The sequence below is a fragment of the Epinephelus fuscoguttatus genome, linkage group LG14, assembly GCF_011397635.1.
Source record: "Epinephelus fuscoguttatus linkage group LG14, E.fuscoguttatus.final_Chr_v1".
In the NCBI taxonomy this organism is placed as follows: Eukaryota; Metazoa; Chordata; class Actinopteri; order Perciformes; family Serranidae; genus Epinephelus; species Epinephelus fuscoguttatus.
The window spans coordinates 33,227,243-33,248,682 of record NC_064765.1 but is presented as its reverse complement, the minus strand read 5'-3'; the positions used below and the strand labels follow the sequence as shown (position 1 = coordinate 33,248,682).

General features: G+C 39.0%; 1 long non-coding RNA gene across 1 annotated transcript in view; it reads right to left on the bottom strand.

Moving 5' to 3' along the window:
• LOC125900415 (uncharacterized) overlaps positions 1 to 21,440 on the bottom strand; it is a 291,070-nt gene that overhangs the window by 167,190 nt on the left and 102,440 nt on the right. The window lies entirely within an intron of this gene.

Sequence of the window (21,440 nt, the reverse complement as noted above, 5' to 3'; positions counted from 1 at the left end):
GGAAGACCAAGAGTCACCTCTGCTTCTGAGGATAAGTTCATCCGAGTCATCAGCCTCAGAAATCGCAAGTTAACAGCAGCTCAGATCAGAGACCAGATGAATGCCACACAGAGTTCTAGCAGCAGACCCATCTCTAGAACAACTGTTAAGAGGAGACTGCGCGAATCAGGCCTTCATGGTCTTCAGGAAACCACTGCTAAGGAGAGGCAACAAGCAGAAGAGATTTGTTTGGGCCAAGAAACACAAGGAATGGACATTAGACCAGTGGAAATCTGTGCTTTGGTCTGATGAGTCCAAATTTGAGATCTTTGGTTCCAACCGCCGTGTCTTTGTGAGACGAAAAGGTGAACGGATGGATTCCACATGCCTGGTTCCCACTGTGAAGCATGGAGGATGAGGTGTGATGGTGTGGGGTGTTTTGCTGGTGACACTGTTGGGGATTTATTCAAAATTGAAGGCACACTGAACCAGCATGGCTACCACAGCATCCTGCAGCGACATGCCATCCCATCCGGTTTGCGTTTAGTTGGACGATCATTTATTTTTTCAACAGGACAATGACCCCAAACACACCTCCAGGCTGTGTAAGGGCTATTTGACCAAGAAGGAGAGTGATGGAGTGCTGCTGCAGATGACCTGGCCTCCACAGTCACCGGACCTGAACCCAATCAAGATGGTTTGGGGTGAGCTGGACCACAGAGTGAAGGCAAAGGGGCCAACAAGTGCTAAACACCTCTGGGAACTCCTTCAAGACTGTTGGAAAACCATTTCAGGTGACTACCTCTTGAAGCTCATGGAGAGAATGCCAAGAGTGTGCAAAGCAGTAATCAGAGCAAAGGGTGGCTATTTTGAAGAAACTAGAATATAAAACATGTTTTCAGTTATTTCACCTTTTTTTGTTTAGTACATAACTCCACATGTGTTCATTCATAGTTTTGATGCCTTCAGTGAGAATCTACAATGTAAATAGTCATGAAAATAAAGAAAACGCATTGAATGAGAAGGTGTGTCCAAACTTTTGGCCTGTACTGTATGTTTGTATGTATGTATGTATGTATATATGCTGTAATGTAAACAAATGTAGGCAGGGAATCACGATTTGTGTTCTTAAAATCTGAATTTGTTCTTCAATAACTTGTAAAATCACTACAAACTAGCTGCTGCCTAACCAAATTGCAGCACATGGTTATTATAGGATTTGCAGTTCCAGGTCAGGCCATAGATCTTCAGGCATGTTGGGTTGGATATAGAACTACTTGGACATTTGTGCATGTTGTGGCCTGTGCAGGACTCTGCTGCAGTAACCTCGGCATTAACATCCATATTACCACCACCTCCACCTCTACCTGCCCCATCCATTTCTCTCTATCTCTCTCCATCAGATACCATGTGTACCTTATGTATAGCTTGTGCATCTTATAGTTCATCTCCCTACCACAAACATGGTTTGTCAGATTGGGTCAAGTTTGCCTATGAATGTATTAATAATTAGATATATGGTAAAGATTTTAACATCAAAATGTATTATTATTATATATTATAATTGTTAATATACATTTTAGTAATATTAACAGTTTTTTTCTGGTGGAATTTAATATTTTGTATGTTTTATAATCAGGATCATATGTTAACATTTCTTCTCTGAGGTTAGTGATCTCATAGAAATTCCACCCCCGAACTCCACCTGTGAGCTCTCCTTCACTGGCGGAGTGCGTTTGGAGGTTCAGGACCAGGTGCTGATTGCGTTATGAGCTGACTCTATAATGAGCTGCTGCCTTAATGTGGCCACAAACTCAATGAACACCACAGTGCACATTTGCACAACAGCATTTTCTCAGTAAATCTGACCCCATGTGTCCTTTAAACAAAAACAAAACAAAAGCCTCTTATTTGTGTCATGTTGACGAATGTTTCTTGTCAATTAGAAGCATGTTGTGTGCATGAGATGCTGCTGGATTTTTATTCTATAAGTATATTTTTGTTGTATGCTAATCCTTACTTGCAGAGTGATGTAAATGGGTGATGCCTCTGAACAGCAGGAATCCAGCATCACACTACATACAAGGACTAACTGAAACCTCAGGTACCACAAAATACACAAACAGCCTTACAGACGTTAACAGGAACCAAGTGAGACCATCTGGAAAGAGTTTATGAATTATAAGGTGGACTCATGGGCCCATCTGAGACGTTGGTCCACCGTATGATCTCATGGTCTCATGGCTGCTGTCTTATTTTCCAGGAAATTTGATTTTTTTTTGTTGTTGTTGTCTTGCCTGAATAATTTATAGATTTTCCCTACATCCCAGAAGATGACACACTGTCTAAAAACAGCCTCACTCACTGTACACTGAACTGTGTCCCCACAGCTGTTCTGGCTTTAAAGCCGGTTTCAGTCTGATTCTTGAAGAAATACATGTAGTTGGTGGCAGACTGCTGTGTTATTCAGAACATAGACAAACAATCCTCCATGTGTCCTGAGCTGAATATTGGATATTTGATGACTTTAGACTCAACTTGACAAGATAAAAAAGTACCTACAACTTGACTTGGACTTTAACACCCATGACTCGTGACACAAATCAATACATTTTCTCTCATTTCCTGAATCAACTAACATTAATGCTACTGATTCCCAGCAAGTCGACACTTAATTCCTTGAATGATCCACTTTGTGTGAACCAATCCAACAGAATCCAATCACGTTTCAGTAACTATAAAGAACTAACTTTATGTTACTCTGTGCTGGCTGGAAAAATTATGCCAAAGATAATTTCGTTTGAGTACAAAAGTCATGGAGTTTCAACAAAAAATAAATTGGTGTAGAAAACGCGGATCAAAAAAAGCACAACTTCCAACTTTGACATTTGAAGTTTAACAAAAAAAAAAAAAAAGGTCAGAGAAGGCTAATGTTAACATAGTTAGCAAGCTAATGCTCAGCTAATGTCAGTTCAACAACTAAGTAACTGTGATAAATGTGATATATTATTACTCTGTTTTGAATTGCATTTGGCAAAGAGTGAAGACTTGTTTAGGACTCGAAACTCAAAGTTAAGGACTTGGGGCTTGGTTTGGGACTTATCAGTTTTGACTTCGTACTTGACTTGACTGAAGACTTGACTGTCTTGTGTCTTGTCTCATGTGAAACCCAAAGTCAACATAGTTTAAACATAATGTTCTGTAATTGACATAAAGCCATTGTGTTTTATCATAACATTTTGCAAGTTAGGTTTATTTAGTTACGTATTACGTGTTACAATTTGTTTCACCCAGGAGACAGCTGTGCGTCACATACAGACACTAAAGAGTGCCCTGTGCATTGGTATGAGACCCTGAGTAGCCGTGATTAAGTGTTGTATTTGACGACCTGGGAATAAAAACAGGCTGTATGTTTGGACCTGATTCTGGAAGCATGTTTTCATTATGGCTCTGCACTGAAACAGTTCTCTAATTACACTTGAAAAATAACAAATGGACTATTTGAGTCTCCGAAATGAACCAATTAAGATGAAATATGGCAACTCTAAGAAGCAGACAAAAAAAATTCCTCTCTTTTTAAACAACCCAACTTATTACTCCCAATAAAGCACCGAGCTGAAATTCATTCATTACTGTAAACTAACAAGCCCTGAAAATATGTTGAACGTTCGGGCTTATACAAATAGCAGCAGATATGCGTTCAGACAGCAAGCAGCTTGCTAAGATGAATCATCACAGCTACATAAATTGTAAGCTGAATGTGTGTGTGTGTGTGTGTGTGTGTGTGTGTGTGTGTGTGTGTGTGTGTGTGTGTGTGTGTAGGGTGGGGGGGGGCTCCATGATATATACAAGATTCTGTTACAGAGAAAAATAAAGAGCAACAGACAAATCTTCCTGGGAGGGATAATAAATTATTCATTTAGTTATGTAGTCACACACTCACAAACACACACACTCACAAAAACAGACACACACAGAGGCAGGGGTTCAGAGACTATGCTCAAAGACACATTTATGGTCGAGGATAAACAGCATCCCAGATGAAGTAAGCTGAGTGCAGGATAGAGCCACATGTTACACTTGTTATTTATTCTCATTTTTATACATCAGAGACACATCAAAGATGCGATAAAATGTCACTTTTACATTCTTACAGTAAGCTGTTGAGCGAGGTATCTTATACACTGTGCTGTCCATCAAAGACAGTAACTACTGGAGAGTAAGACATTTGCTACAGTTTGCCTTTTTCTCACACAGTTCCTGGTGAATTACTGTGATCACCTTTAAGATAACGCAACTGTGCTTTTTACACAAGCATTGCATTGTTCACCTTGTGCCTAACAACACTGTAAATCAAGTGACTTATTGCTTTTATAAAATGGTTACTACCTATACCTGACAATGTGACATAAAATAAATACACAGCAACAAAAAATGCAATAATTTATTGATGGCAAAAAATCATTCTTCTGCCAAGCAATATAGTTCTTTGGTGACATTATGCAGAATGGTTGCTGAGCAACACATAGACACAGCAGAAAGTGCTGGCTGATTACAAATCTGTGGCAACATGGAGTCAAAGAAGTTCACCTCAATGGGCTCTAGTAAACCTAACATAATAGGTAACTTACCATAGATGGCTGGTGTAGTTGTTTTTGGTTTTACAGTCCACAACTTTAAAAATTTTGGTTTGCTCTCAAGCCTCTTATCAACCATGTTTCCATTTTAGCAAGCAGCTGTTTTCAGCAAAAGAGTTTTTGAAAAACACACTGTACACCACCTGTCCAGCATCAAAAAGCAGACAGAGTTAGCAAGTAGTTGGTGAAGACAGAAGAGCATTTGGCAGCTAAAACAGTGCTATAAGAAGACTGAATATTAAACTTATAGTCTTTGGGTGAGCAGAAACATGACTGAAACATGCTAACATTGCTTATTGGATGTGTTGGTTGCTGTTTGCTAACATGTTCACCATAACATCTTTATACACTGATGTCAATCGTGTATTACAGCTTGTTATTTGGCCTAAAGTAAATTAAAAAAAAAAAATAGTATATTGCTTCAACTCCTGGTGACTAATAAAACACAGATCAGTAACTAGGACACTGTGTTGAGTTCAGTTCAGTTCCATATACATTAGTTATTTCTGTATTTCCATTGTCAAAAGTTGAGGATAGTGTCAACAGAACCATTCCATTCCACCCCTCTGATGGGGTACCTTGCTGATCCAAAACTAAAATGTGGAGCTAAAAACACTGCAGTCTGTTAATTAGGGAGTGGACACTCTTGCTCAACATTCAGTGCAAAAAAACAAAAACCTGCTATTTAAGCAATATTATACAACAGTTAGTTCCAGCCCTGCAATCTGATTGGTCGAGAGACAGTAAAACCGTGATGATATTGGAGTACAACATCACGGTTATTTCACTGTGTATGTATCACTCCGCCTCACAGCTGATTACAATCAACAATCAAATCAAAACTGACGGTTAGTGTTAGTTAGGTCAGCAGTTGTGTTGTAGGCTAATTAATTCATCCACTGTCAAACAGCCAAAAACACGGCTTTATTTCCTAAAATAAGTTTTGAATTGAACTATGAATGGTCATCAGAGGAAGACGAGGGAGAGGAGAAGCTGAATCCATCTGCGCACACAACCAGGTTTGTCAGTATTTCATCAGCGGAGCTCAATAACTTGGAGAAAAGCAACATACTGTCAGATCAGAAGGCAGAGTCGGCTGTGCCTGTGAAGCGACAGTCCACCATGCAGTCACCTGAGACTTATTTCGCCGGCTGCACAATTAATGGAAACGTGCAGATAAATGTGTATAAAGAGTAAGTGCTTGGCGCACCATGTCTGCGTTACATGGCAACGGTGACAGCGGAGTCCTGAGGGGAACTATTTTTGTTGGCGGAAGACAAATAAAATGCTTAAATGATCTATTTTGTCCTCATTTTTCAACATTTCTTAATCAGCCTTGCTTATTTAACTGTTGAACTGTTGTATAAAAGCAATATCACACTCGAGCTCGTGATGTTGTACTGTGATATCGTCACGGCTGTAATTGTCTTCGGCACTCGGCCTGCGGCCTCGTACCTACGACCAAATCATAGCCGTGACGATATCACAGTACAACATCACTCCCTCTCGTGTGATATTGCTTAATTACACTCAAGGCCGTGATGTTGTACAGTATATCGTCATGGCTGTGATTCGGTCATAGGTACGAGGCCGGGTGTCGAATACAATTACAGCTGTGACGATATACAGTGCATCGTCACGACCTTGAGTGTGATACTGCTTTTATACAACAGTTCAGCAACAGCTTAAACAGCAATGCTGAGTAAGGAAATGTTAACAAAAGGTAATGAAATAAATTATTTAAGTATGTTATGTAGCTCCACGAAAAAAAACAGTTCCCCCAGTCTGTTGCCAAGCAACACAGCACACACGCCAGGAACTCTCAAGCTACTTTGTATTTACATTGATCTGCAAAATGTGTAACTTCATCCAGTTTGGCTGATGAAACGTTGGCAAACCTGGATGATGGCACGGCCGGATTCAGCTTCCACTCTCCCTCATCCTCATCAGTACCTCATCAGGTGATCATTGATAATTCAGTTCAAACGATATCACAGCTTTGCTTTGCTTTTATGGCCTACAACAGCTCTACAAACGTCACTTAGCTATAATTGGCCGCAATAAATGACAACAGATTATGATTTCTTTGTTTATTTATGTGGCTCCACCAGCGCAAACTAATAGATCGGGACTTGACTGTTTCAAGTACACAAACAACAACAAACAATACAATACTTTCAATTCAGTTCAATACTTTAAACAGAGCTAATAGCTTATAATAACTAGCTTTCTTTACACGTTACAAGTCCATGACCCTCTACTCTACTACTACTACTCATGAATATTTATCTGTACGTTTCCGTTTATTGTGCATCCGGAGAAAAAGGTGTCTGTTGAGAGTCGCTTTGGTGGCATGTTTGAATCCGGCAAGTTGACAGGTTGATCTGAGAGTACGCTGCTCCATCACTTCCTGCTCTCAATGGATGGTCTCCATTAACTTTTTAGCAAGCTTTCAGACCTGCAAAATGGACATGATTTAGGCTATAATTTTTGTTCGTGACATATTATAGGCTAAATCATCATACTGTGTGTATGTGTGTGTCTGTAGGCTTAAGTACCTCACCTGTGCCCACTAACTGCCATGATCTCTCTCGCCTCAAGTCCAGCATCAGACAGCTTCTGTATGGCCGTGGATCTCAGGCTGTGGTTGGTGTAAGACGTGTGCGTCCCTGCCTCTTTACATATCCTGGGCAACATTTGGGCCAGCTGATTTATTCCCAGGGGAACGGTGGTATACCAGTAGGTGTCGGTCACAGCTACTTCCCTTCTGGGCTGCAGATAGAGGGCTTTTGAACCCAGTGGAATATTTCCCAAGTATTTTTGGAGAGATGCTATTGGGCAGAGGGGATTCCCCTGTAATTCAAACATTGCGCCCCTCCGATTTTCCCTGTCTCTCTCCAGTGGATCTTTATGATTTTTTGTTTCTTCATTGAATGTCATTGTGAAATACTTAACTTCGTACTCGTCAAGTTTTACGATGAATGAGTCAGGTTTGAGATCTCGATTCCCCTCTTTGCCCCTGTGACCAAAATGCAGCTGAATATCATATCAGACCTTATTCAGTAAACCTTTGAGGTTGTCTGGATTCAGTGCTGCGGAATATTTTATGATGCGCTGGTCATCAGGTGAAACTGGGGGGTAGTGTGTTGTTCTGTCCCTCCCTGCCCTCCTGATCTCTTTTGCCACACCTCTGAAGACATTGTTAGCTGTTGTGAATTCAGCATCCTGCATTAAATTCCACAAATGGCTAACCGGAGGCTCGTTGATTTAACGGTTTAGACCAGCGTAGAGCTCCTCCTTAGTGGTCCAGATGGATCCAAAAAACTCCCTGAACACTGTATTCAGCTCGGTCTTCTCAATGGACTTCAGATCAATATTTATTGTTTTCAGACTTAGCCAAGTCAATGTCAATATGACAACTCTGACCATTTCATTTGCTTTTATGGGCTCTCTTGCTTGACATTTGCTTTAGTGTTGATTGGATCTTCAAGTGCTTAAAAATGTTTATGAATTTCAGTGAATTATGTGTACAGCAAATATTCTAGTTTCTTACTTGGAGTAAAAAGTGGAGGAGCTCCTGTGTACTCCAGCAGCACCACACTCTTACCCTGTTCTAAACACTCAGTCTGTTCTTTTTCTTCTGAAAATGTGGAGCAACCCTGTTCTGACGATTAGTGAGGTGAAGACATTCCTCTTCATCACTGGTGACGAGCAAATACAGCAAGAGCTGGATGGTGTGCTAATGATGCTATAACCACCAGAAAATTGTCTGAGGTGGAAATGCAAAACAGATCTACAGTTTGGGAACATGTCTGAATGGGTTATATAAGCTTCTAAGGGTACAATACTGAAAGTGTTTGGTGGAAACACGGCTAATGTAAAATAAGTACTAGCACTCACTTGTGGCTGGAAATCAGGTAGGTGCTGATAGAATGCTCCAGGGATGAAACTTTTCAGAAGGCTGAGGCAAAAGTTAGCATCGACCTGGTCCCCTCATCAAAAAGTCCATGAAATTTTTGAAGAAAATATACTCTGCGGCAAACACAAGTTTATGATACTAACACGTTTTGTTCATCACTTTCCTGATTTTTGAGTTGAAAATGCTATCAGCAGAAGTAAAAAGCTAGTGTTAAGCTATAAACAAACTATACTATGCTTTCATGTCTTAATGTTGCCCCCACAGCGTGGCTGTAAAGCCATGTTAGGCATGATGATGTTCTGTAGTCTCATGTAGTCAAGACAACTGCCTTTTTAAAGACACATGAAAGCTTAAAAATTCACAAGTGGGGTATCTATTTTATGTTGTAGAAGATGTGAAAGTCTCTTAAGCTTATTAATCAGACCTTATGTCAGGCATCTACTATAACTAAAAACCTGTTCAAACAACACATTCTCACTTTAACCTCTTCTTTCAAGATACACTTCCGTTTTCACAGCAAATATAACATGTACATACAGTCTCTTTATGAATCTTTATCTTTATGAACACTACGTCGGTACGACATTGCGAATTGGCATTTGTTTTCCTTTAACAACAAAAACAAGTGGTTGGGTGGCGGAAAAAAGAACAGGGTTTGGCTTTAGTATCTCATTGAACAACCTCCTCTCAGGTGAAAGTCGGTGGTTGCTGGACCCATCCACCACCCCTTGTGCCCTCCCCACTCTGACTTTCGCCGCCTTAACTTTCACACATGTCCTGCTGCGTTTCCCCCTGATCCCGCCAGGTGCCATTAAACTTTAATGGCAACCAGCCACGTATCATGCCAACGATAAAGGATGCCTTTTTGTTGTTGGTTTCTGACACCTCAAGTAACTGCCCAAACACCAGATTTCGACAACCGGGCTCTTTAAAAAAAAAAAACAAAAAAAAAACACTGATTTTGAGACAAGGGAACCGGGAGAGGTAAAATGCTAACTCAGTGACTCATGGCTCATTTCTGGGGCACACTATTCTGATGTTGGTCAATGGGGTATATATAAATTTTAAATCAGTTACCTCAAGGTTTATATGTGGGCACCCTTCCCTGAAGTTTCATTGATCAGTCCACTTCATCTTCAGAGGGACCAATAGTGGACTCAGACGTGCCAGACTCATGGTCTTTAATTAGTTCCACTATCTTTCACTTTATTATTTTAGGTTTATAGTTCATTTGTCATAACCAGAGGCACATAACCTTACCACAGTTGCCATGTGCAAATGTTGTATATACTGAGAATTAAAATGGCTGGCATTAAAAAACATTTTTCTCCAGAACAGACTGATATTGATGTTCTTGTCTGGCAGTCCGGCTCTCCCAGAGCTCTGTCAGCTTTATGATGAAGGCAAACTGCAGGGAGTTAATCCACAGCACCAGGTTTGGTGTCAGATTGATTACTAGGATTTCTGGTAAAATGGTGAATCTCAATGTCTCAAGTTGATGAGCATCATCCAGTCCCGGTCTCTGTTTTGTTGGCAAAATGTTGCTATGTCTGTTTTATTTCCACCATGGATACTGTGAAAAACTATTATTGTAAGCATTCTGAAATATAATGTAATTAGCCAGGGTTAAATTTGGTTAATTTGCAAGTAGGCACATATTAAATTAAGCTTATTTAGTGGTGAAATTTTCACTTGCACATGTTTATATAACCCAGTTTGCCAAAATGGCCATTCATTAGTTCATCTGCTATTTCAACAGCTGGTTTCCCAGTGGAGATCATCAAATTATCTTCTGCCGTATCTCTCCTCTTTATTGCATTTCTCCCATTCTCTCTTTACTCTCACAGTGCAGCCCCCTTTCTGTGTGAAGGTTATGTCAATGACACACGGTTTTCCCACATATAGATGGTAATCCCATGGAAATAACATGTAAATTACAGTGTTTTTTGCTGTGAGACTGGAGTATTCAAATTTGTGATCCATTAAAACTATAAATGCAAGAGAGTATATTGAAATTGGCCTCACGATGACCTTCACTAAGTAGTTCTTCACCTTGTTTTAATGGCTTTCCTTTCACAGGACCGAGCAAAGGTTAAACATAATCACAGATGTGATTACGGTAAACTTGACCTCATAAATGATTCAAAGTGATGCTGTCACTCGATTGCTGTGTGGTGGGTGATCATTAAACTGTGTCAATGTCAAACACATCCACAGCATGTGAACGGACTCTGCCTGATAGGCAAACACACGGTCTGCAGGTAGATAGGCAATGAGAGCCTTTCCAGCTTGGTGTCGGTGAGCTCTATTTAAAATTCAGTAGAAGGATTTCATGGGTTTATGGTTTGTGACGAATCCTCCGACCTCTGGGCACGTAAAACCTTTTCAAAGCCATTGGATGAACTCCAAAATGCACAGTGGTCAAGTGAAAACCAAAGCTGTTCTGCTTAGACACTAGACAGGTTTTGATTGAACAGTGATGATGTGTATGTACTGCTAAACATTGTAAAAATACTGTTAATTATTGCCAGTTATAAGTGTCAGTGCAAGACATAGTGTGCCCAAAATGGAAAGTAAGTGTTAAGTTTTGAGGAGGCCTGTCATCAGGGGGATCAAAGCTGAGGGGGGGCCCATGAAAAGATCTATGGTTGACCCTTATGCCTGGTTCACACTACACAACATTTTTGTCTGTTCCAACAGTCACTATGTCAGATTAGGCGACTGTGGAGTCATAAAATTGTGCCGTGACTTGGCAGATAGACATGACAAATTACACGATGGTCCACACCAGTTATCTTAGGTCGTCTTTCATGACGTGTGTGATGTCATCGTGTTATACTTGTTCTATATTTATGATCTTTCATGACGTGTGTGATGTCATCGTGTTATACTTGTTCTATTTTTATGATTATTATTTTTTATTTCTGTTACTGTGTCTGTCCATGTGTCAGCCGAAATGTTGTTGTAGTAATGTAAAAAAGCACCAGCAGATGGCAGGAGCTACATTTGAAGTACCATACGTAAACATGCAAGTCACTGAATCCTCCACAACAAGTTCCTGTAAATGTTTCGCAATAAAAGCCTGTTTAGAAAACCAAAGTTATAAAGGGCTTTTAATTTTATACAGATACAGGAAGTGTTGAGTTTGAAATGACGGCGCGACGCTTTAACTTTTTCAAGGCAAACCGGAGCGGATAAAAAGTAAAAATATAAAGATACAGAGGGATTAATAAATAACGGCCCATCTATAATATAGTCTGTTTCAAATGAAGCTGGGAGCCTCTGCAGTTGTGGTGAGTAAAAGCCCCGCCAATATTTTCTAATCTTATTCTTTGGTAGCTTGATGCTAATGACAGTACTCACCGGGTTGCTAACGTGCCTCTGCTGTTTCACGCCATCATTTTCCCTTTTTTATTCTGTGTGGTAACATCCTTAGAGGAAATATCAAAAAGGCTGAGGTGTTGTTGACGGCTGTGACAGGAGCAGTTGTAAACAACAAAAAGAAAATCACACATGCTAGACTTTCTGTCAGAATGTCGTGAGGCGTCCCAGACGTGGTGTCGGAGGATCTCAACTGCATTGAGGATGGATTGTGATCTGATCACCTCCAGAGGTGATCAGGAATGCACTCTGACCACATTGAACACAAGTGTAAATGCAGTTGCGTTTTCAATCCAATACAACTATGTGGCTGGAAATTTGTAATTGCGCTCAACTGTTACAAGCCAGTAAAGTAGCCGCAATAAGCCAGTTAGCGAGTTAAACTACCAGCAAGAAAGCTTATAGATTCTCTTGACACTTGTTGATGGAATTAAGACAGGACAAAATATGGTCAGATTTTATATATATATAAATGTATATATATATATACATACATACATATATATATATATATATATTATTAGGGCCGTAACAGTACATGTATTTGTGTCGAACCGTTCGGTACGCGACTTTCGGTTTGGCACGACCCTGTACCAAATTATTGGGTGCAGGATATTATTTTATTTTATTTTAATTCCATTTTTGCGAGCCGAACCATTTAAAATATCTAGTTCCCCGACAGACATAATTGAGTGACGGACCAAGTCCGACCGTAAATCTCCGCTTTCACTTTGTGCAGCGCATTCTCGCATTTTGACAACATGGCAAGTGAGCCTGACGAACCTGAAGACCCACCCGTAAACCTTAAGTCCTCCGTTCGGGAACACTTTGGTTTCAGGGTAAAATACGAAGATGGAAATAAACAAGTTGACAAGTCAAAAGCAGTGTGCCGACACTGCAGAACAGCGGTCTGGTATGTACTTGGAAACACGTCTAACATGCTAACGCATCTAAAGCGACACCACCCGAGTTTGAACGTTAACCGGCACGACTAGAAAAAGCAATCTGGTGCAAACTACTATATCATCATTGTTTAAAAAGAAAGAGCGTTTCCCTGACCATCACGCTAAAGAAATAACCAACGCCATTGGAGTTGAGTAAAATTGTTTAAGCTGCACTTTAGATATAAGCATGTTTTGTTTACTGCACTTTAACAAAGTGGGAAAGCTCAGTAAGTTCCTAGTAAAACTGAATCTGAGCAGGCTTTAAAGCTGACCAGCTGCACTATACTTTTTATTTTAATTGAGTAGAACTGTTTAAGCAGAAATTTATATTTATATTTTTCATTCAAAAAATGTGTTAAAAAAACAGCAGGATTTTATTTATATTTGTTTCATTCAACCCCTAACCCTAACCACATATATATATATATGTATCTAGAGTGGGGGACACTTTATGTCAACTTCACTCTAACTACATTGCACTAATACAATTTTGGCTGTATTCGGCGTCTGACTTCCGGCAGACGGCGATACAGCCTCTGGGGGCAGACCCCCGATTTTTTGGCATTCCGCTTTGATTTGGGCGGAGGAGGCGAATTTAAGTAAATATGCTGAAACATTGCGATGGATTCAGAGTTTGCAGTGACGCCCATTATGTTCTGCCTCGTTAATTCACCACACGGACCGTTTAACCTGGCAATAACTGCAGCCGGCTCCAACGTGATTGGTCAATATCACGTGGACTACAAACAGCCTACAACCAGAAACCAGGGCTCTTCCACTCTTCTTCCAGAGGCAAGATCTCCAGGGTTTGCCTACATTCTCTACATTCACTGAATGTAGAGTCTGTATATAGAGAATATAAGAAGCCTAACTAGAAAGAGCAGCACTGGAGTTTGACTGATTTGTAACATAAAACTGCATCATTTGGTGTTTCTAGCAGTTTGAATCACCTGGTCCATTTGTTTTGGAGAAGAAGAGACCTCCGTGCATAATTTGGCTCCCAGTAAAAAACCCCTGAACAATAAACACTAAACAAATATTAGCTGGAAAAACGTCTAGTCGGTTACAATCTGCAATTCACCCAAAGACCCAACCACTTCTCTTTTAATTTAACAACTACGCTAAGACCCCTTTACAATTAAAATGTCAAAATGTCAGTAATAAAATTAGGACTACTTCTGATCTATTTAAAAGGCATTGTTAGATGTGTTACAGGTTAATTTGACTGAGGAATGGATTCAGAATAATTGAAGGCCATTGCACACCAAGTCCATATTTCTCGTACAGAACTGTTGCATGCGGATTTTCTTTTTTTTGTTGTTGTTGTTTTTTGCATAAGTCAAAGGCCTTAAGAGAGCCGTTTGCCCAAGAAGCAGTGAATGAAATGTGGCAGAAACTGCGGGACACATACATCTGCAACAAGAGGAACAAACAGGGTACACAGTATTATTTCAAAGCATCTTCCTATTTTGTCTTGTATTGCAAATGTTTGCAATAAATAGAACAATACTATGGGGTGCCGTTTGTAAAGTGTCTCACGCTGAAAATAACATCAACATTTTGCCACATTTAGCTTCAAACAATGTTTAAAAAAGTATTGTGATTTTTTTAACGTCACCTTTTACCACATTTACAGCAATATTTGTTAACTTAGAAATATATTAAATAGTTAAATCTAAATATTAAATGTGGCACCTAAATGTTAAATGTTAAATCTAAATGCTAAATCTAAATATTAAATCTAAATCTAAATGTTAAATCTAAATGCTAAATATAAATATAAATATAAATATAAATGTTAAATCTAAATATTAATATAAATGTTAAATCTAAATGTTTTGGGTGAAACTAAATATTTAGCTAATATGCAAATTCACACTGCCGGTCACCGGAAGTACCAAAATAAAAGCTCGAGATGGTCAGACTGTTTATAGAATCAAATAACGAATTAAAACCAACTTATCGGGGGAAATGGACACTTACATACATACACTTACAAACATACATTAGCGTGATAATAACTACCTAAAATAACAAGAAACGTGTTTGGAGAAATTTTATTTGACGTGTACTTTGAGTTGTTAGTGTCCCTTCGGAGGGATTAACAACCTAAGCTAAGCTAACAACCGTCAGTTCTTAGCCCGTTAGCAGTGTCTGTAATGACTCATTAACTCTTAAAGCGGTCCGTGAAAAAATATTTTTTCCAGCGGATGTCTTAGTTACAACATGATTGAGCTAGGAAAGCAGTTTTGTGTTGCGATGTGTGGTATTTATTCAGTTTTGGGAAATCACGATGTCTAGAAAGCACCAGTGGCGCAGCAGCAAAGCTATCAGGGCGTCATCTGTTAAATGTCTCCGTTGTCGGATCGACATTAAACTACTCCAGTTAGCCCAATCATGTTGTAACTAAGACATCCGCTGGAAAATATATTTTCTTCACGGACCGTTTAGAGTTAGTGAGTCATTACAGACACCGCTAACGGGGCTAACAGCTAACAGTTAGCCCCGCTAATCTACGATAACCATGTTATTAATTTCAGAACGTGATAGTAATGTTTCTTAAGTCATAGTGTTTATAGGCTTTACAAACACCAGATTAGTCTAAACGGTGATACAGTGACGTGAAAAACGTGAGATGTGCATATATATATGTTGCTAAACTCCGCTGGTTTTCTACCCGGAAGTATTTGTAAACAACAAGGTGATTCCCTCAGAAGGGACACTAACAGCTCAAAGTACACATCAAATAAAATTTCTCCAAACACGTTTCTTGTTATTTTAGGTAGTTATTATCACGCTAATGTATGTTCAAGTGTCCATTTCCCCCGATAAGTTGGTTTTAATTCGTTATTTGATTCTATAAACAGTCTGACCATCTCGAGCTTTTATTTTGGTACTTCCGGTGACCGGCAGTGTGAATTTGCATGTTGGCTAAATATTTAGTTTCACCCAAAACATTTAGATTTAACATTTATATTTATATTTAGATTTAATATTTAGATTTAACATTTAGATTTAGATTTAGATTTAGCATTTAGATTTAACATTTAGATTTAGATTTAGATTTAATATTTAGATTTAGATTTAGCATTTAGATTTAGATTTAATATTTAGATTTAACATTTAGATTTAGATTTAGCATTTAGATTTAACATTTAACATTTAGGTGCCACATTTAATATTTAGATTTAGATTTAGCATTTAGATTTAACATTTAACATTTAACATTTAGGTGCCACATTTAATATTTAGATTTAACTATTTAATATATTTCTAAGTTAACAAATATTGCTGTAAATGTGGTAAAAGGTGACGTTAAAAAAATCACAATACTTTTTTAAACATTGTTTGAAGCTAAATGTGGCAAAATGTTGATGTTATTTTCAGCGTGAGACACTTTACAAACGGCACCCCATACAATACAACGCATCAGAGTTGGTGTGCAAGGATTCTGTGCATAATGTTTTTTTGGATGAGGATTGAAAAAACACATACAAAAAACCTGACTTGGTTGCAAAGGCTTTAACTCTAACTGGGCTACAGTACAGGTAATGTCACTACCTCACCAATAATGTAATTCAGCTCCAATTAATGGCCTTTCTGGTCTTTTCAGTGATGCATATGAAATAGCCTTAACCTTGCCACTGGAAGAAAATAGGCACTCCCCCACAACATTAAGCTACCTACAGCTTTCTTAAAGTGCCATAAATCATGTCATTTTGTAGTAATTCTACTGCATTTGGGAAGAGGCCATTTCAAAGGTGTGAATCACTTCCTTTCCACTAAAGGAAGTGATTTACATGGGGGTGTTCTTCATGTCATAAGGGCTTCACAAAGGGTACATTTAGAGAGAATTCACTAAATAGCAAAAAAAAACAAAAAAACTGTACAGGTGTTCTTCTTTTTGTTAATGCCTCCAGCAGGACCTATCCATGTACATTGTGCAACTGTGGCATGATTCTTCAGCAGGGGGCATTATTACAGCTGAATATTGAGCTCTGACATCAGCAAAAAAGGAGAGAAAACCAGGCTACTCTTTTACATGCAAAAGTTAAAGAGGCCTTTGTCACTGTGGTTGCCTCTCATGATGTAGCAAATCTGCCTGATGAAGCTGCCAACGCTGCTTCATCAGGTCTACCTCAGGATGTGCGCGCCCTCATGTACTTCTCACATATATTTTTAGGTTATTAGAACGGTAATTAATTCAGACCAGTAGACAGGAGGAAGGATTATGCAGAGAAGGTGACAGAGAGGGGGGAAGGCATGATAATTACACTGAGATTTTAGTGTGTGTGTGTGTGTGTGTGTGTGTGTGAGTGTAAGAAAGAGAGAGCAGATTGGATATGAATTAAAACACACAGTACAACCTTGGGTCCCGCTCCTCTCATATTTTAGTGGAGGTTATCCACAGGTGCAATTACTCTACAGACTTATGTAACTGTATCTTTGTCAAAATCCGGCGCTGACATTAACACTGAATTAAAATGGACCCTTACAGGCAGAGCCAGTGTACCATATGAAATAATAACATAATTCACTACATGTAAGCCTCATCATTTTCTGTTTTAATAGATTTGCTGAATATTTTGAAAGGGGCAGATTAGTTTAAACAGCAGACACTTCAAATAACAATATTCTAGGATTTCTAAAACTGACTTATGCAGCAGCTTGTGAGGGCATCATCTTGAGGCAAAAGATTAACATACTGCTCTATGTATGCAAAACATGTATGCAACTTGGCTCTTGGTGAGGGTTTGGTGACTGTCAAGTCTATCTGTATTTTTTTTCTTGGCTCTCTGTGACAATTTAAAAGAGATTATGTAATTCCAGTGATATATCCTCATGTGTCCAAAACTTTTGGTTGGTATGCATTTTTAATTGCTCCTAGCTATTTGGGATTAGTGAGACCTGCTAAGAATAAAAAAATAAACATTGTCAACAATAATTAAGTCCCAATGACCTCAAACAGGACAACAATAAAGTCCCAATGTCTTCAAACGAGTACTTCCTAATTAACAGCGTTTTAGCTTGTTACTGGTGCTAAAATCGGTCAACTTTGTTGCCATATCAAACGACAATAATCATAAGTAAACAAGTTTCAACTATAAAATGTGATCAGATTTTGAACCTTGTCCACTTTTGTGTCAGGATCAGCTCAAGACTGTACTTCCGGCAATGACTTCGGTGGGGTAGGATGTGCCACGAGTTGCTCTCCAGTTTGATACTACTTAATACATACAAAACCGTATTTAAGAGCCTAAAACCACACTCATTACTACTATTAAGAGTAGCACTACTGTATATATGACACCATGCCGAGGGGTAAAAAAGGCACCGGCGAGCAGCAACAACAATTTGAGGACGGAGAAGACAACGCCGTCGCTGCATGCCAACAAGATGCCGATGTTCCAGTCCAGCTAAATGAAGGAGAAAGCTCTACTCCTCCATGGGCTCGGAAATTGATCCTGGATGTAACTTCAGTTCAAAAGTTTATCAAGGACCATTTGCCAGTTATACAAGCTACAACTACCAGAACTGAGTTGGAACTAGCTTCCCTCGCTACTTGTATCAACAACGCTGAGCAGCGCATATCAGATGCGGAGGACAAATTAGCTCCGTTGTTGGCACAACAGAAAACACTCGAGACTTTGATAATGGAGCTGACCCAGAGGATCGAATTCATGGATAATTACTCGAGGAGAAATAGTCTTCAATTTGCACTTATTCCCAAAAAATCTGAGGGATCTAACATAAAAGCCTTCATGTCCAACCTGATTAAGGAGATCCTCCCTGCCGACCAGCCTGCTGTGGAACTGGAATGCGTCCATCGTCTGGGTTCACAGCGTGAAAACGCCAAGAAACCACACGATTCTGGTCAAGTTTCTCCGGTATGAAGATAAAGAAAGGATCCTCAGAGTTTTGCAGCAGAGGAAAGAGCTGTCTTTCAAATCTTCAAAGTTCCTGATATTCCCAGACTACTCTGTGGACGTGTCACGGAAAAGGATGGAATTCAATGCCATAAAAGCCGCGCCGCATCGTCTGAATGTTCCCTTCAAGTTGCTGTTCCCAGCCCGACTTGTTGTCAATACAGGAGCCAAAACGCACAGCTACGACAACCCGGTTAAGGCCAGGGCTGACCTCCTACGACTGCTGCCTGACATTCGCTTCTGATGAGACTCTTCGACCAGTGAGTTTTATCCACGGTCTGTATTTAGTAGAGGGTTTTTTTTCTCTTTCCCGGTATAAGGATCCTATTTTTCTGTTTTGGTACATAAGCAAATAGAGAGGGAGATATTCACACTACTCCCGATAAAACTGTTATTGTACTGGACTACGGTGTTTATTTATTTATTATCCTAAAGTTATTGTTCTTAAGTTTGTGGGGGTACGCACTTTCACGCGCTGTGGTGTGCGCGCATATACAATGGTCCTTTTTGGAGTGTGAATAAGTTTTTGCCTTGTTTTTTTTTTGGGCATGCACATGCCCGCACACAAATATAATATACTTACTATGCTCTGTGGAAATGCACTCTATCTGTAAATAAGGGTTTTGCAAAACAATCTCAGTGCTGTTTGGTTTCTTTTTCTCTCCTTTTTTACATAGTGGAGATGCTCTCAGGTAGCCTGGTTACACAGTAGCATTGGCAGTTTATGTTTTATTTTAATCACTTTTTTATGGAGCCCCTTGGCCCCATCGGACACAGCCTTTTGCTATGTGTCAGTTTTTGTTTTGTTTTGTTTTTGTTTTCTTCCATTTTTGTTTAGTTTTATTATTTTTGTTTATGGGACAGAGGCTTTACAGCCTATCTTAGAAATGGTTGGAGAACTGGTTACCAGGTACATGGACCATTTATTATTATTATTATTATTATTATTATTATTTATTTATTTTTTTTGGCCCTTTTTTTGAAACAAAATGGGAACTCAGAGGAATAGCCAGATAATGAATAGTGTAATAGTATGTAGCTGGAATGTGGCTGGACTGAATAGTCCTGTGAAGCGTACTAGAATTTTTAGCCACTTAGCTAAACTTAAATCACAAATAGCTCTGCTGCAAGAAGCGCATCTTACTCAGTCTGAGGCCCTCAAACTAAAGCAAAAATGGGTGGGACAGGTCTTCCATTCAGGTTTTAACAGCAAGAGCAGGGGAGTAACTATTCTGGTTCATAAAAAGATACCTTTTGTTCTTCGTGATTCCTTAGCGGATCCTGAGGGTAGATATATTATAATTGAAGGTCTATTGTACAATGAACCTATCGTACTCATTAATGTATATGGCCCACATACTCATTCTGTCCCCTTTTTCAATGGGTTCAATACAATTCTATCACAGTATGCTGGCAAACCTATAATAATGGTGGATGATTACAATGCTGTTCCCAATCCAACTCTAGATAGGAGTAGTAAACCCTTGCCTTCTGATCAAACAGTTTCAGCCTCTCTTACTAATTTATGTAAGAATGCAGGCCTATTTGATGTATGGAGATTGCTAAATCCTGATTCTAGAGACTATACTTTTTACTCAAACCCTCATAAATCATATTCGAGGATAGATGCTTTTTGGGTTACACAAGATGTTCTTTCAAATGTCTGGAATGCTGATATTAAAATATGATTTATAGTGATCATTGCCCTTTGACACTGACTTTTCCCCCCTCCACATATTATATTAGGCCCTCTATGTGGAAACTTAATAACTCCTTGCTCCTAAACGAAAGTTTGGTGGAATTAATTAAGACAGAAACACAATTCTTTGACACTAATAATGAATCTGTAGAGTCCTTTGCTACAGTTTGGGAGGCATACAAAGCTACGTGTAGGGGATGGCTTATAAATTTTGCATCTAACCAAAAGAAATTAAATACAAAAAAATTAACTGATTCCACTAAAAAATTATCAGATTTGGAAGTATCACATAAGGCAAACCTGAAGGATGAAAAGCTGTATACAGAGCTACAAAAGGACAGATTTTAAGTTAAAAATTTAATGAACAAGAAAACCAAATTTGATCTGTACCGTTTGAAATAAAAATATTTTGAAAATGGGGACAAGGCGGGGAAATTATTGGCTTATTGACTTCAGAAGGCCAGGTCCTCACGTCTTATTCCTGCTATTAAATCAGACAAGGGTGAAATATTAAAAATTCCTCTAGATATTAATAAAAGATTTAGGGAATACTATGAAACTCTTTACTCCTCAGAGGTCAATCCCTCCCCAGAAGACCTGGATAGGTTCTTTAGCAAAATAGAGATGGACCTTGAAAGACCAATATCTCAAACTGAAATAATAAATGCCATTAACAATATGGCCAGTGGCCGTGCCCCAGGTGAAGATGGCTATAGTATTAATTTCTTTATAATGTTCTCTCCAATACTAGTTGATAAATTGCAAAAGGTCTTTAATGAAGCAAAAGGAAAAGGTTACTTACCAGGCTCCTCGTAAGTTTCCCTTATTACAGTCTTGCCTAAGCCTAATAAGGATCCTCTACAGTGGGCAGGATATTGCCCTATTTCTCTCCTTAACTCTGAGAGAAAGATTTATGCAAAAATTTTGGCAAGAAGAATAGAGGGAATTATACCT